Consider the following 16,301-nt stretch of genomic DNA (forward strand, 5'->3'; position numbering starts at 1 on the left):
CAAAGAGCTACTCCTGCATTGCAGTAAACAGACAGTGGAGAAGATACAGACAGGAGTGATTGTACACACCCACAAACACACACACATATGAAATATATAGGCCTCTTTCATTTTTGTAATAGCCACTTTTGTTTGTGGGGTACTCTGTTTCGGAGCATAATGAGCTGCTTCATAGGCAGCTGCCTTCTAAGGACTGTCATGGAATGTCACAATGACTGATTTAGTTCACTAAACATACCTTAGGCAGTAACTCCACACGCCACACAAATAGCATTCCACACATCAGACTTGACTGATTTTAATAGTATTCGACATTAGCATGTTGCTATATTTGCTACCAAAACACAAAACATTAACTTTTACTAAAAATATTGAATCAAGAACATTACACTGACAACGTGTGCAACATGAAGGCATGTGCGTTCATTTCTCCCCTTCAGCAACCTGTCACTCATATGAGATTCCTGCAATTAGAAATTAGAATCAATAAAATCCTGATGGACAAAATCAAGCCTTACATATTTATCTCATTTGAAAAGCTGTTTCGCTCAGATATACAGTACATCACAATTGGAAAGAAAACTCCAATCACAATTTCTGTTTCATGCTGACTTGTAGGTCTCCCAACGTTATTTTAATTACAATATTTATAGATATTTATATTTGCCCATAAATATACACTCACCTAAAGGATTATTAGGAACACAATACTAATATCGTGTTTGACCCCCTTTCACCTTCAGAACTTCTTTATTTCTATGTGGTATTGATTCAACAAGGTGCTGAAAGCATTCTTTAGAAATGTTGGCCCATATTGATAGGATAGCATCTTGCCGTTGATGGAGATTTCCACCACATCCCAAAGATGCTTTATTGGGTTGAGATCTGGTGACTGTGGGGGCCATTTTAGTACAGTGAACTCATTGTCATGTTCAAGAAACCAATTTGAAATGATTTGAGTTTTGTGACATGGTGCATTATCCTGCTGGAAGTAGCCATCAGAGGATGGGTACATGCTGGTCATAAAGGGATGGACATGGTCAGAAACAATGCTCAGGTAGGCCATGGCATTTAAACAATGCCCAATTGGCATTACGTAGCCTAAAGTGTGCCAAGAAAACATTCCCCACACCATTACACCACCACCACCAGCCTGCACAGTGGTAATAAGGCATGATGGGTCCATGTTCTCATTCTGTTTACGCCAAATTCTGACTATCTGAATGTCTCAACAGAAATCGAGACTCATCAGATGAGGCAACATTTTTCCAGTCTTCAACCGTCTAATTTTGGTGAGCTTGTGCAAATTGTAGCCTATTTTTCCTATTTGTAGTGGCGATGAGTGGTACCCAGTGGGGTCTTCTGCTGTTGTAGCCCATCCGCCTCAAGGTTGTGTGTTGTGGCTTCACAAATGCTTTGCTGCATACCTCAGTTGTAACGAGTGTTATTTTCAGTCAAAGTTGCTCTTCTATCAGTTTGAACCTCTTTGTAAACTTTGTTGAATGCATGCGAGCCCTGCCGTATGTCCGAATATGACCAGTCGTTTTCACCGTCATTACATGGATGTAGTGCCAGAAGACGCAAATAAGAACTCGCTCGGGCTGAGAGAAGATCCATCACTGTGCCTCATCCGAAAGCACGCACACGTCTCACGGTGCACAAATATTGAGTTATCTTTCAAGTTTTGCGCTTAAACTGACAAACTCACACAAAAAGTATGTCAACATGTCCATCTTGATGAGTATCCAAGCAGACATAGTCTGGATATGCCTTAAGTGAACTGTTCAGTCGAGAAAGACAAGCATATCCCTGCACTAGCTCTTAAAGGGGCAGTAGCCTTAACTGCTGTCTTTTTAATGTGAAACAAAAGGACATCACTCACTGCTCTTGATTGAATAGCTTTTGTAAGGTTAATAAGGATTAATCTTTAATTTAAACAGTTAAATATGCAGTTATTTTACATTTGATTACTTTAAAAAAAAAAAAAAAAAAAAGAGCGCATAGACCCCTACTCATTTAATGAAATGTATATCAGTTCATGGTTTGTGTGTGTATAAGAGAGAGAGAGAGAGAAAAAAGCCAGTATTTCATTGAGACTTGAGATTAAATAAACTGCTTAAGTATTGTAGAGCTTGTAGTATACACTAGTATACACTTTTTCACTTGCAGTTACTCATTGTTGGTTAAAAACAAGAAAGTGGCTGGTAAAAACATTAAGTGGCTGGTAGATTTTGAAATCCACCAGCCACAGTGGCCGGTGGACAAAAAAGTTAATTTCCATCCCTGGACCACACCCCTAAGCAACTGCCATGTGATTGGTTGATTAGATAATTGCATTAATGAGAAATTGAACAGGTGTTCCTAATAATCCTTTAGGTTAGTGTATGCTATTGTAATTTTCTTTGTAATAATATAAATATTGATTAAATATATAGTTATTCATTTGTAAATTATAACAAAACCAATAATAATTGATGCCTTCCGTATTGAACAAGTCTCTGTCTGTGCATCAGTGTATGTGTGTGAATCTGCATTTACTGCAGTAATCTAAGTATCAGTGCCTGTGTGAAACTATTACTCGTGGCAAAGGAGGCAGAATGAGAAGTTTAGGGGAGCTGTCAGTAACTTCAACTGTTCTGAAATCGCTTCATTAATCCAAGTGGTTTTCATTCATCTCTCCAGTCGCAGTGTATCTGCCTGAGGACGGGCCTCCGCGTCTGCCACTGCACCAAACCGGTTCAGCGAGCAGAGCCCAAATGATGACACAACTGTGCCAGAAGCTGTTTACTAAAGAAAACATGAATAATGACAAGAACCGTCGAGGAATCGTCCAGAGTGCATGAGGAACAAGAGCGAGCAGGACAAACTCGGCAGGAAAAGGTAGCGACAGAAGGACGATAATTGGTGGAGGAGTGAAAGAAAAGCAGGAGTTGGTCACCTGACCTCTGTCTGACTTTGTAATTAGCAGGTTGTCCCTGAGGATAGGTCCCATCGCCCCATTGACTACGCCAGGATCCCACAATCCTTTTGGCTCTCCTCTGGTGGTGTGTTTCTTTAGCCCTGATTTTGGATGTTGGCAGGCAAGTTTCCTTTCGTTGGCATTGCGACGCTGCAGCAGCGTGCCAGCTGTTTACGCCTCTTTGTCTTTCAGTTACGCCCTGTTTCTTCTTTGCTTTCCTCCTCTAGACACTGATGATGAACTGCTACAACTACTTCCACTACACTAGCACCCTCCCCCTTCCCACAATCTCTCCTCTTTTTCTCTTTGACCTGAATTCCTGTGTGTTTTAAATAATTTCGCTGCATTCTCACTTGGATCTATCACCAGGTTTTTGGCAGCAGCCACTTGCAGAAATCATAGTTAATGCTCTTAACATCAGCTGATTATCTGACTATTAATTTAATTAGTTGTCACTCTAAGAGCCCAAATAGGCCCTGAGGTTAATTATATTTTGGGTGCTTTTGAATCTACTGCCCAGGATGTAATGTGAAAAAGGACTCTAATGATTTAGAGAGAGTCAGAAAACAGAAATCAATAACGGTTCTCAGCTGTGAAACTGCCGAAAAGGCAAGATTGGGAATTGATTCTGTAACAAAATTGATACGCTCAGAAATATGAAAATTTTCATATTTTCAGTTTTGTGGCACTTAACTAAATCAATCTATAAGAGATGATATCAGGCACTTGTAGCAATAAAATAACTTTTATTCCTTTTTACATTATTATTTTTCTTGGCAGATTATCGATTTATCAACTTATTTCGCGTGGTTCCTGGTTCGTATGGCACAAAACTGACCTAAAAACACGTTTACTATAGAGAAATTTTAATTTAATATGCATTATCATGGGAAGGTTTCATAAACTTCTAATACTAACCTTACGAGTTAGTCATCACTGAATTCTTTAATATGGTCATAGCTTTTTTTAAAGTCAGTTACATAAGCATAGATTGGCCTAATTTGATACTGAAAAGTAAGACTGATTACCCCAAACTAACTGCTAGTTGGTCATACTAGTCCTTAAGATTGAATCTTAACAGTGGCTATGTTTAGGCAACTGGCCGGCTTTTTTGACATTAAACTTGCTCAGTAGCTCATTCGCAACATGGAGCACCTGGGTTGAGATAAGAGAGCTCAAGGTAAAATGGTATGACATCCTCATCAAGTACATTTTTATCTGATGTTTGTTTTTGTTAACATTATCAGTTAGGGTCGGGTTATCTTTAGACACTTCGGCAGATTCACGTTTATCAGTTTCGGATAAAACACTTTCCAATAAGCATGCTGTGTTCTTTTCACACGTGATATTTGTCTTGACTTTTCATTGTTTTCTTTATATGGATTTAATCTCAAGCTCGTTACTGTTGCCGTATTGGTAAACAAGTAAACTTTTTATTTAAAACATAAATAAATAAACTTTATTTGGGACAGAATTGATTGTTGTGTTGGAAATTGACCGGTGATTTGTTTTGCTCTATGGTCTGCACTTCTGCATTTGTCATTCTTCATTGGCCAGAACTAGACTCGAATATGGAAGCCAGTGATTCTAGTTGATAAAGTCATGATTATGGATATTTTTCTTACAAAAACTCATCTTCTTCATAAGGCCTTTATTAACCCTCTGGAGCTGTATGGATTACTTTTATGATGGATGGATGCTATTTTTGGGGGGCATCAAAATCTCAGTTACTATTCACTTCCATTATAAAGTATGGAAGAGCCATGATATTTTTTTTAAAGTTGCCATATAATGCATTGATACAATATTTTAAATTGTTCTCTGACATATACATAGAAGGTATGTGGCATGTCCATTTAGAACCTTAGGATTTGTCCCTAGAATGAAATGGGCTATCATTACCTTATTTGGAAGGGTCATGAATAATAATATTGAGCTCTGCTCTAATTGGCCAGCAAGACTTATTTCAGTATCTCACATAAGTGCAGTGTTTCGGCAAACACAATTGCAAATAGTTGAGAGATTTATTAAAGTTCATCACTGGTTTGATTTCAGATTTTGTCGCACAAACAGCACAAGCGCCTTGTGAGTCGTGACAGAACACCTGAATACAATTTTAAGCAGAACATCTCAAATGGAGAGAGAGAGAGCTCCACTGCATATGGTTGCCAGACTGCAACGTTTAACACAGGATAGAATATGTGTACTTTTAGAACACCTCTGTTTGGGGGATTTAAATGATTGAAATCTGGCAACCGCAAGCATGAACGCTCAAATGCTCCAGTGATTTTTGGTCACGTTTTTATTTTTTTAACTACTTTTTATATATGTTTTTATATTGCATGTGTATTTAGTCACAATAATAGTTTAAAGACGTTTGTGTCATCTCATCTCATCTTTGTCATTTTTCGTCATATTTCCGTTTTAGTCATATTTTGTCCTCATCTTCACAATACCTGCAGACCTTCTGATTGTTCGGCTATGCAGATTTAACGTTAATACTGCCTGGACTTGAACTTGGGCTGGTATATGCAAATTTGGGGGTTGTAAATATTAATGATCCCAACTGTTACATCACAGTCTGTATTATGTTGAGATTCGCCCATTTATCAGTGTTTTTTTTTTTTCACGCACAAGAATTACATATGAATAAGGAAACAATGGTGTCAGTTCCATGTACAGAACTCTTATTATTCAACTATTCCAAGGCAAATACAGTTCCCTTTCAGTCGGTCACGTTCGACGTACGTCAGAACTGAACCGACGAATGGGATCTTACTTTAGAGACCAATCCTACTTCGAGCATCTAACAACGAGCCAATGAAATTTGGCATGCGATCACGCATTCCACGCTCCGCCCCGCAGCGCGGGTATAAAACAGGAAGTGGAATGATAGATCAGCGCTTTCTACTTCGGAGCCGAGCAGTGCTTACTGTTTCCTACGAAGAGTGTCTGACTACGAGTCAAAGAGTGTTGAGTGAGAGAGTCTGCCAGTGCGGGTGATACGGCGCGTCAGTGAGAGATCGTCTGATCAGTGATCAAGCGATCTAAAGGAGCTTGTTGGTTCGCTGAGGGTTTCCCATACAAACTGTTGGTTCGCTGAGCGTTTCCCATACAAACTGTTGGTTCGCTGGGCGTTACACACACACAAATACACATCACTGAGAGCTCACACAGGCTTGCAGAACGAACTGTGTGGAGCCGCGGTCATCTCCCTGAGTGCTTCAGCACACTAAAAGAGCAGCTTTCCATTCACAAAAGAGCAACACGGTTTGACCCTGCGTCTTTTTCAAGATGTCATTCAAACCGTGTATTCCTGGTATGCAACTGTTTCCTGTCCTCTTTGACGGCCACGAGCGCATGTGAGATTGCGATCGTGGGTGATTCATGTTCTGGTAAAAGAACATGGTCACGTCGGCGCGTTGTTCGTCTCCCCCTTCTCATAAAGGGCTCGAGTGTTCAGCGCGCCGTGTGCCGTCGAGCGGGCGGCTGACAGCGGTGGTTGTCACAACAACCGGCGCGCGTCAGTCGGCGCTCTAGATGCGCGGTCGAGACTATGAAACCTCAGATGGGGTCGAGTCCCTTCGCCTATCCCCCGATCTAGTTCATTTCTAGTGTTACTGGAAAGGGGCTACTTTGGCTGATAAGCGCTGGTGGCCTGAGGATTACAGTGGGGATTCCCCGCCGGGTAAATCCCCTCGGGCCCCCACTCCTCTATCGCATCAAAAGCATGCTGAGACTCTGTTCGTGGGTGGTACGGATTCTCTCATGAGAACACGACCACGTCAGGGCATTGTTCGCCTTGCCTTCTTCATAGAGGCTTGAGCGCTCAGTGCGCTGTGTGCCGTTCTGACGGCCACGTTCACTGTCTCGCATGCCTGCTGGTAGTTGAAGGTGGAATCGCTGATCCTAAAGAGAAAAGGGCTTAGCGTTTCATTTTTGGCTCTGGCAGAGGACAGATGTCAATTGCTGCATCGGAGAGAGGGAAATATGGAGGGTCAAAAGGGCCAAAAATGAGACAAAAAAAAAAAAAAAGTATCATTGTTTTCCCTCTCTCACTGCCCTCTGCCCTGCACGCACGAGGGTAGTCCCAGCGCAGGGGTTGTGCAGGAACAGCGTGCGGTGTTGGACCTCGCCCTATGGGCGACGAAAATCACTGCACGCTCCCTGGGTCAGGCGATGTCCACACTAGTGGTCCAGGAATAGGGGGCTAACCTGGCAGATATGCGCAAGAAAAGCCTGTCTGTCGGGCTGGCCTCCTCGGCGGCACCATCGAGAACTTTGCCCAGCAGTTCTTGGTGGCCCAAGAGCAGACGGAGGCGTTGCACCAGGGTGCCGACGACCAGCTGCTCGGTCGTCGGTCGCAGCGCCTCTGCCGGCTCGTCGCCGAGGGCATCCCCTCCTGCGTCCGCCTCCACCCTGCTAGAGCCGAGCAGCAGCCTCCACTGGAGGTGCCGGACGCGAGGGACGCCCAACCCGTCCAGGGCCCGCTAACCGGCAGGCAAGCGCAAGGGGACGCGGCCCTGAGACGGGCCGGCTAGGGAGAACAGGAGCTGCTCGGGGGAGACGATGTTCGTATCCCTCCCCCACCCCCCCGGAGGAGGACCGGGGGGCCCTGACTGGTTTCGGTTCTGCCACTGGCTCTCCGGAGTCCAGTGGTACCCACATTTTAAGAGCAGTTTCCTCTCTCTCTGGGCCCCAAGAGGGTCAGGTTGGCAGTGTGCGACGCCCACGGGCCTTGTCACTCCTTTCCTACCCTCCCGTCGCCAGGGGGCAGTTTTGTGGGCCTCGAGGACGCCCCCGGGCCTTCTCACCCACACACTTCCTCTCTTGTGAGCACTCAGTCAACACTCCGGGCCGCCCACGGGCCTCCCGGGTCGGGGCTGAGTGCTTCACTTCCCTGCCTCCGGGCAGTGGGCAGCAGAGTGGGCTCCGAGGACGCCTCTGGGCCTTCTCACCCACTCTCTGTCCAAACCAGGAGTGCTCAGGCAACACTTCGGGCCGCCTCCGGGCCTCCTGAGTCGGGCCAGAGTACTCCGCTTCGCTGCCCCACCCCGGGCACGTCTGTGGTGCGGTTGGTCCCGCTTGCACGGTCTCTGGGGGCCTGGCTAGGTCTCCCCGGGCTGTCTCGCTGGCTCATCCGTACCATCAGACTCGGCTACGCGATTCAGTTCGCGCGCCGGCCGGCCGGCCAAGTACAGGGGCATCCTCTTCACCTCCGTGGGAAGCAGCGATGCTCAGGTCTTGAGGTCAGAGATCGAGGTCCTACTGGCGAAGGACGCGATCGAGCCGGTTCCTCCAGCCGATATGAAGACGGGGTTCTACAGCCCCTACTTCATTGTGCCCAAGAAGGGGGTGGGTTACGACCAATCCTGGACCTGCGAGTTCTGAATCGGGCCCTGCACAAGCTCCCGTTCAGGATGTTGACGCAGAAACGCATTTTCCAATGCATCCGTCCCCAGGATTGGTTTGCAGCGATCGACCTGAAGGATGCGTACTTCCGTGTGTCTTTCTCCCTCAACACAGACCGTTCCTACATTTGGCGTTCGAGGGGAAAGCATATCAGTACAAGGTCCTGCCCTTCGGGCTGTCCCTGTCGCCCCGCGTCTTTACGAAGGTCGCGGAGGCAGCCATTGTTCCGCTCTGAGAACGCGGCGTTCGGATTCTCAACTACCTCGACGATTGGCTGATCCTAGCCCAGTCGAAGGACCAGTTGTGCGAACACAGGGACTTGGTGCTCAGTCACCTCAGCCAGTTGGGCCTTCGGGTCAACCGAGAGAAGAGCAAACTCTGTCCTACACAGAGGATCTCTTATCTCGGTATGGAGCTGGACTCGGTCAACCGGACTGCGCGCCTCTCCGAGGAGCAAGTCCAGTCGGTGTTGAACTGCTTGAATATGTTCAAGAGCAGGACAGTGGTCCCACTGAAATTCTTTCAGAGGCTCCTGGGGCATATGGCATCTGCAGCCGCGGTCACGCCGCTCGGATTGCTTCATATGAGACCGCTTCAACACTGGCTCAATGGCCGAGTCCCGAGGTGGGCGTGGCAGAGCGGTCAGTACCGGGTCCCAGTGACTCCTTACTACCGCCAAACCTTCAGCCCGTGGTCCAACACTTCGTTTCTCCGGGCCGGGGTGCCCCTAGAACAAGTGTCCAGGCATGCTGTGCTATTCACGGATGCCTCCGCCACCGGCTGGGGGGCCACGTACAACGGGCATGCAGTTGCTGGTCTGTGGACGGGGCCGCAATTGCATTGGCATATCAATTGCCTCGAGTTCTGGCAGTACACTTGGCACTCCGCCGCCTCAAGGGGCCGCTGCGTGGCAAGCATGTACTGGTCCGTACGGACAGCACCACGGCCGTTGCGTACATCAACCGTCAGGGTGGTCTACGCTCCCGTCGTTTGCTCCAACTCGCCCGCCACCTCCTCCTGTGGAGTCAGAAGCAGCTGAGGTCGCTTCGGGCCATTCATGTCCCTGGTGTGCTGAACCAGACAGCCGACGAGCTCTCTCGTCAGCCGACACCTCCGGGAGAGTGGCGACTCCACCCCCAGGCGGTCCAGCTGATATGGGACCAGTTCGGAGCCGCACAGGTCGACCTGTTTGCCTCTCCGGACTCGACCCATTGCCAGTGGTACTATTCCCTGACCAGGGGTACCCTCGGCACAGATGCACTGGCGCACAGCTGGCCCCGGGACCTACGCAAGTATGCGTTTCCCCCAGTGAGCCTTCTTGCACAGACTCTGTGCAAGGTCAGGGAGGACGAGGAGCAGGTCTTGTTAGTTGCGCCGTATTGGCCCAACCGGACCTGGTTCCCGGAACTCACACTCCTCGCGACAGCCCCTCCTTGGCCGATTCCCCTGAGGAAGGACCTTCTTCCTCAGGGACGGGGCACGCTATGGCACCCGCGTCCAGACCTCTGGAATCTTCATGTCTGGTCCCTGGACGGGACGCGGAGGTTCTAGATGGACTACCACAAGCTGTCATAGATACCATCGCTTCAGCTAGAGCCCCCTCTACGAGGCGCCTCTGTGCTCTGAAGTGGAACCTGTTCGTTGAGTGGTGCGCTTCCCGCCGGGAAGACCCCCGAAGGTGTTCGATCAGTGTCGTGCTTTCCTTCCTGCAAGATGGGTTGGAGAGAAGGCTGTCTCCCTCCACCCTGAAGGTATATGCTGCGGCAATAGCAGCGTACCATGATGTAGTAGAAGGTAAGTCCGTGGGGAAGCACGACCTAATCGTCAGGTTCCTCAGAGGTGCGAGGAGACTAAATCTCCCTTGGAGCCTTTGGCGTCTTGTGAGCTTAAGATCTTGTCAATGAAGACAGTGCTCCTGACGGCATTGGCCTCGATCAAGAGGGTAGGGGACCTGCATGCACTTTCGGTCAACGAATCGTGCCTAGAGTTCGGGCCAGGTAACTCTCACGTTGTCCTGAGACCCCGGCCCGGATATGTGCCCAAGGTTCCTACCACTCCCTTCCGGGATCAGGTGGTGAACCTGCAAGCGCTGCCTTCGGAGGAGGCAGACCCAGCCCTGGCTTTGCTGTGTCCGGTCCGCGCCCTTCGCGCTTACGTTGACCGGACCCGAAGCCTTCGGACCTCAGAGCAACTCTTCGTCTGTTACGGAGGCCAGCAGAAGGGAAAGGCTGTCTCCAAGCAGAGGTTAGCCCACTGGATAGTGGATGCTATAGTCTTGGCCTACCAGTCCCAAGACGTGCCTTGCCCGTTCGGTGTAAGAGCACACTCCACTCGGAGCGTTGCTTCTTCCTGGGCGCTGGCTCAAGGCGCCTCGCTGACAGACATATGTAGAGCTGCGGGCTGGGCGACACCTAACACGTTTGCTAGATTCTATAGCTTACGTGTAGAGCCGGTATCTTCCCGCATCCTCGCCCCCAGTGGCCTGGAGCGTTAAGTGCCCGTTCTAAGTGTCGGCTTGCGAAACGCCACTCCCGCCCTCTGGGCCGGATACGTGCGTCTATTGTCTCCAGTTGTGTTCCCCGGGAAACCGGCTAACCCTGTCGAGCTCCTCCGTCACCCCTCCGGTGTCAGACATTGCGGACCGTCTGACGCCAGGCCTGCACCCGTATGCTTGTGAAACGTGGCTGTAGGCTGGGTTCCATATGTAGCGGTTCCCTCACGGCAACCCCATATGTGTATTCTTCCACGGTACCAGCTACCCTTCGGGCTAGCCCCGTGTCTTTCCCTCGACAGAGCCCGCTCTGTCGTCTCTGGGCGTGTTCTTTCCCCCCTTCAATCAGGCTGGAACCACCCCAGAGACTGCCATATGTTGCACTACCCTGTCAGGTTAGTCCTTATGTGTATTCTGCCACCTCTCCTTCCCTGAAGGACGTGGCCCCGCAGCGTACCCTCTCTCTCGAGGTAGGCACGCTTCCCAGCGTTATCCATAGTCATTCTGAGTGGGTCTTGCAGAAACAGCAGTGACTGTACTCCCTGCTTGGAGCCCTGACTTCCGTACCATACTAGACGGTACAGTGTGCTCAAGCAGGACGCTGGAAGGGCCAGCATCCTGGTGTTTTCCATAGGGATCCCATTCGTCGGTTCAGTTCTGACGTACGTCGAACGTGACCGACTGAAAGGGAACGTCTCGGTTACGTATGTTACCCTCGTTCCCTGAAGGAGGGAACGGAGACGTACGTCCCGTCGCCAGATGCTGTGCTTCCGCTGGGAGTCCGGTCACCTTTCGGCTCCTCAGCAGGAAAAGCGCTGATCTATCATTCCACTTCCTGTTTTATACCCGCGCTGCGGGGCGGAGCGTGGAATGCGTGATCGCATGCCAAATTTCATTGGCTCGTTGTTAGATGCTCGAAGTAGGATTGGTCTCTAAAGTAAGATCCCATTCGTCGGTTCAGTTCTGACGTACGTCTCCGTTCCCTCCTTCAGGGAACGAGGGTTACATACGTAACCGAGACGTTTTCCATTCTATGATACCTCTGCATTTCTTTTTGTTTGGCTGAAAGAAGAAAGTCATATAGACCTAGGATCACTTGAGGGTGAGTAAATTATGGGATAAGTTTCATTTTGGGGTGAACTAACCCTTTAAGATTTAAATTCTGTGTCTGACACATGTAAAGCAACACCTGCATATTTTGTGTCCAAAAATGATTTGTGCATATTTCTGTTTGTAATTTAGCCACATTTAAGCACACTGAGAGGTCTATTGTCCATTGTCCACTGTCTCTCTCTCTCTCTCTCTCTCTCTCTCTCTCTTTCGCTCTCTCTCTCTCTCTCTCTCTTTCGCTCTCTCTCTCTCGCTCTCTCTCTAGTCATTTTTTACCACCTCACCCTGCTGCCAGTGTTTGGTCCTGGAGCATGACATGAAATGAGATGTGCTGAAGAAAATGAGTTTCTGACTTGCTGATGAGAAGCAGCTTTGCTTGTGAGTGTGTGTGTGTTGCACGGGTAACCACAGCATCCCACTGGGAACAATGAAAATGTCATTTTATGTAAGTTTCCTGTTCAAGCAGGATGCAGAATACTGATAGATGTTTTTAATGTGGAAGCAGTTGTCCATGAGGAGACTCTGAGCAATATAATGAGGTGGGAATCTCTCTCCATGGGGGGAAACTCTGTTTAATAGAGCTCAGAGGCCTGTGACATCATCGGCAAGCAAATCTACTGTGTTCTATATGAGCGGGTCATTTCATTTGTCTGAAAATTACAGCAAAATTTGACTCGCACATAATGGGTCATGTCAAACAGAGCATGTTCCCCAGAGTAGCATGACTTTGCATATTTCTTGAAATCAGTCAATATTAAGTTTTGAGGGTTTTCACAGTTCTGTGTACTATTCTTACACTTTGTCATACAAATATACCTTTATCCAAGGCTATTATACCCATATAGTCCACCCACAAAGTTTTGTTTCTGTAAGATCTTTTAAATGTTTTTGAAAAAAGTATTTTAGGCTGCAATCTAAAATACAGTAATATTATGAAATAACTGTTTCCTGTTTGATTCCTATAAAGCTGAATTTCAGCATCATGTGTCACAGGATCCTTCAGAAATCAATTTAATTTGATTGGAATATTTTTGTGGAAACCGTGATACGTTTTTTTTTTCAGGATTCTTTGATGAATGTAAAAAGAACAGCAATTATTTGAAATTAAAAACCTTTTGTAATAATGAAAGTCTTTACTGTCACTTTTGATCAATTTAATGCGCCATTGCTAAATGTACTTGGCATACTAAATGCATAGGGATATACTATGTACTGCTAAAGGGATAGTTTGCCAAAAATTGAACATTCTGTCTTATTTCTTTTACTTGATTTATTCATTATTCTACATATGTATATATAGCACCTTTATCCTATTCCTATTTTATAATTTATTGTGCTTTTTTTGGTAATTGTTATTTGTTGTCCATGGAGCGGACCTGTTTACATTTCACTGCCTGTTGTATTCTGTATATAACTGTGTATGTGACAAATAAAACTCTTGAACTTGAACTTGACATTTGCTCACCCTCAAGTTGTTCCAAACCTGTATGAATTGCTTTCTTCCGCTGAACACAAAGGAAGATATTTTGAAGAATACTGGTGCCCATCAACTGTTTAGTTACTCAAAATATCTTATTTTGTGTTTTCTTTTGCAGAATGTCTAGTGAATGTAGTCTTTGTTGCCTATACACTACTGCCTAGTGTAACAACAACGACTCATGAGTTTAATGTCTCGGGGAATAATTAACTCAAAAGGGATTTAATATTCAATATTCATGAATTTATGAATATGATTTGCCAGTTGTTCATTACGTATTAAAATTTTCCGATAGGGAAAATTGTTTAATTAAATACAAGTAACCCTTTATGAAATTGCTTGAAATTATCCTACTAAGTTTGTCCTGCAAATTAGTTATAGACTTTTCAAATCAATTCTCAATAATGGATTACTGCTTTTCGAGCGCATGAGAAACATTAACTTTACTGATCAGGATAAGTTCAATATTTCAAATGGTCATACAGTTTACTTTACTAACATAGTAGCATAAGCAGTTAGGTAACGTTTAGATCGCAAGTTTCATTGACTTTGTGTATGTGGCAGAATAACAGATTCAACTCATTAAATGTCTTTCGGAGGTTTAATAAACACAGACTAAAAATAACACTACAATTCACACAGAAAGTACATACTAAATATGCATCAAGAGAGTAGAAATATAGATATTAACGAAAGAAATACATAAAAGAGAATAATGAATAGACTGAAGTTAGAGAGAGATAAAAGAGAGAGAGAGAGACAAAGAGAGTGAGGGGGAGAGAGAGACAAAGAGAGTGGGGGGGGGTAAGCAAGGCATGCTTTCCTTCAGTTCAACCAAATACGACCTTCACGGAGTTAATTTATCCCAACGGGAGAATAACACACCCTCTTTACAGCAGTAAGAAATAGAATACTTGCATTCTTTTTGGTTTCGTTTTGGCTTCTCGCTTGTGTGCGTATGTGTCTCTGCGTGTTCAAATGTCCTGCATGTCCGGCGGTCCTTTCCGAGGTTGGGAGGGAAGCGGCTGTTTGCTTTAGCGATGCTTCGTGTTCTTGAAGATCGGATTGTAGAAGAGAAGATTTTTGGAAGAGCTGAGGCCTGCTTGGAGGGCCTGCATTGGTGGCCTGGCTCAAGGGCCAGCCACAAAAACGTGTTGGTTCAGCCAGAGAGAGAAGAGAGAGGAGGAGGAAGTCTTCACTGGTCTTTTAAGGTCTGGAAATAGTCCCACCCTCCAGGGTTAGACTTAACCAATGAGAGTGTTGGGATTTCCCGGCGGGAAATTCCTCAGCAGAATTTATAGCTCTTTGTTTGAAGGTTCGACTCAGTGGGTCTCTGAGTCTTCATACTATAATTAATGCAACAAACACACACTGCATTTTCTGAATAAGTGATATACATGGAAGTGTAAGTCGTGAAGTGAGCATTAATTTGATAGGAGACATGACATATATGAGGTTATCTGAACTAGTAATTTGTTAAGACAAAGATAAAAAATATGCAAAATACCATACAGAATAAACATTTTACAAGACAGTTATGTGTTTACATATAATGTCCTGGGGTGCATGTTCATTTATAGATGGTTTGTCTATAATTTGAGGCAAAAGCTCTGTGTCTTTGTGTCTGAAACTTCATGTGGCCAAATTCCTTTCGGGGCCATAAAAACCCTTATCAGATGGTTTCCAGGGTGACTGAAGAATCTTTCTCTGTTGTGTTGGGGGAAGGTCTGTCCATCAGCACACTTTCAAAACATATTTGTTAAAGGTAACTGGCGATTGTGTGTTTGATTCGCCTGAGTCGCTACATAATCCCCCCTTTCGCTAGTTGTTGTCCCTCCTATGGACAACAACGAGCGATATCAAAGATTCAGGAAGATCAGACACACCATAGCCATGTTAGGCTCCAGTTGTTTGTGTCTCCTGAAGTGATGGTCGTTCCACGGCAGATAAGGCAGACAGTAGCCCAGTTCAGGTCTCTGTGCTTGTGCAGCAGGTGTCGAGGCAGCAGGTGCCCTGACGGTGCGTCACCTGTCATCCAGAAGTCCGTTTGTGTGGTGCAGGTGTGCTGTGGGCTTTCTGCAGCCCTGGGTGGAACCATGTTCCTCGCAATGGCCAGTCAGTCCTTTAGGTCTCCTGCCTAGGAAGATGGACTGCATCTTGACACTTTTATGTCCTATGCTGACTAGGAACTTTTCAGAGGGTGCCTCGCATTGTGGCCAGGCTGGGTGCCTTCTGGTGATCCACTTTGGTTTCTCTGTTTCAAAGTTCAAAGTCATTGGGGTTTTGAGAATCCCTTCAGAGGCGGCCTTGTGTTCGTTAAAGGCCTTCTTTCTCAAATCACATGCATGACATAGTGTGGGGCTTGGCAGTATTGCCTACAAGGTGACTACCTGGTGTTGGAGGAGAAGGTTCTTGAAGCTGGTATAAGGTTAGGCAGAGGGCTTGGGCTCCTCCCCCCTTTTGCGTTTGTGTGCAGGGCTGGAGGAGCTTGCGCTGCTGATGTGAAGTTCAGGAGAGTACGTCTTTCTTTTAAGGATTCATTTGCAGTTGGTGATCAGCAGTCCAGGTTGCTCTCTCAGTACGATGCCCGAGGCTGGACCCGGTGTGATGATGTCTGGTGGTGGCTGGCCTCTGATTGTCTGGAGGCACAGGAGCATGATCACGGCCGCGTTTCTTAGGCATTTCCAGATCTGTTGCATGGCCTCAGTAGTGAAGTGGATGCCTCTGTCTGAGTTGATTCTCAGTGGCAATCTTGACAGGAAAAAGATGTGATTCATCAGGTGGTATGCCGTGGTCTGGGCGGTGTCGTTGGGTGCTGGTTGACACTCCAACCACTTGGTAAACTGGCACAC

The 16,301-nt window shown here is 46.5% G+C and overlaps 1 long non-coding RNA gene across 4 annotated transcripts in view; it reads left to right on the plus strand.

Moving 5' to 3' along the window:
• The window catches only part of LOC137079352 (uncharacterized), a 212,324-nt gene that overhangs the window by 147,217 nt on the left and 48,806 nt on the right, over positions 1–16,301 (plus strand). For 2 of the 4 annotated variants that reach the window (XR_010905465.1, XR_010905464.1), the window contains exons 4-5: positions 2,683–2,880; positions 2,966–3,591. This is a non-coding gene — a long non-coding RNA (uncharacterized lncRNA). Of the gene's footprint in view, positions 1–2,682; positions 2,881–2,965; positions 3,592–16,301 lie in introns of those variants that run through there. The other 2 variants (XR_010905466.1, XR_010905467.1) reach the window with 2 other exon arrangements.

Source organism: Pseudorasbora parva, chromosome 6 (genome assembly GCF_024679245.1).
Source record: "Pseudorasbora parva isolate DD20220531a chromosome 6, ASM2467924v1, whole genome shotgun sequence".
NCBI lineage: Eukaryota > Metazoa > Chordata > Actinopteri > Cypriniformes > Gobionidae > Pseudorasbora > Pseudorasbora parva.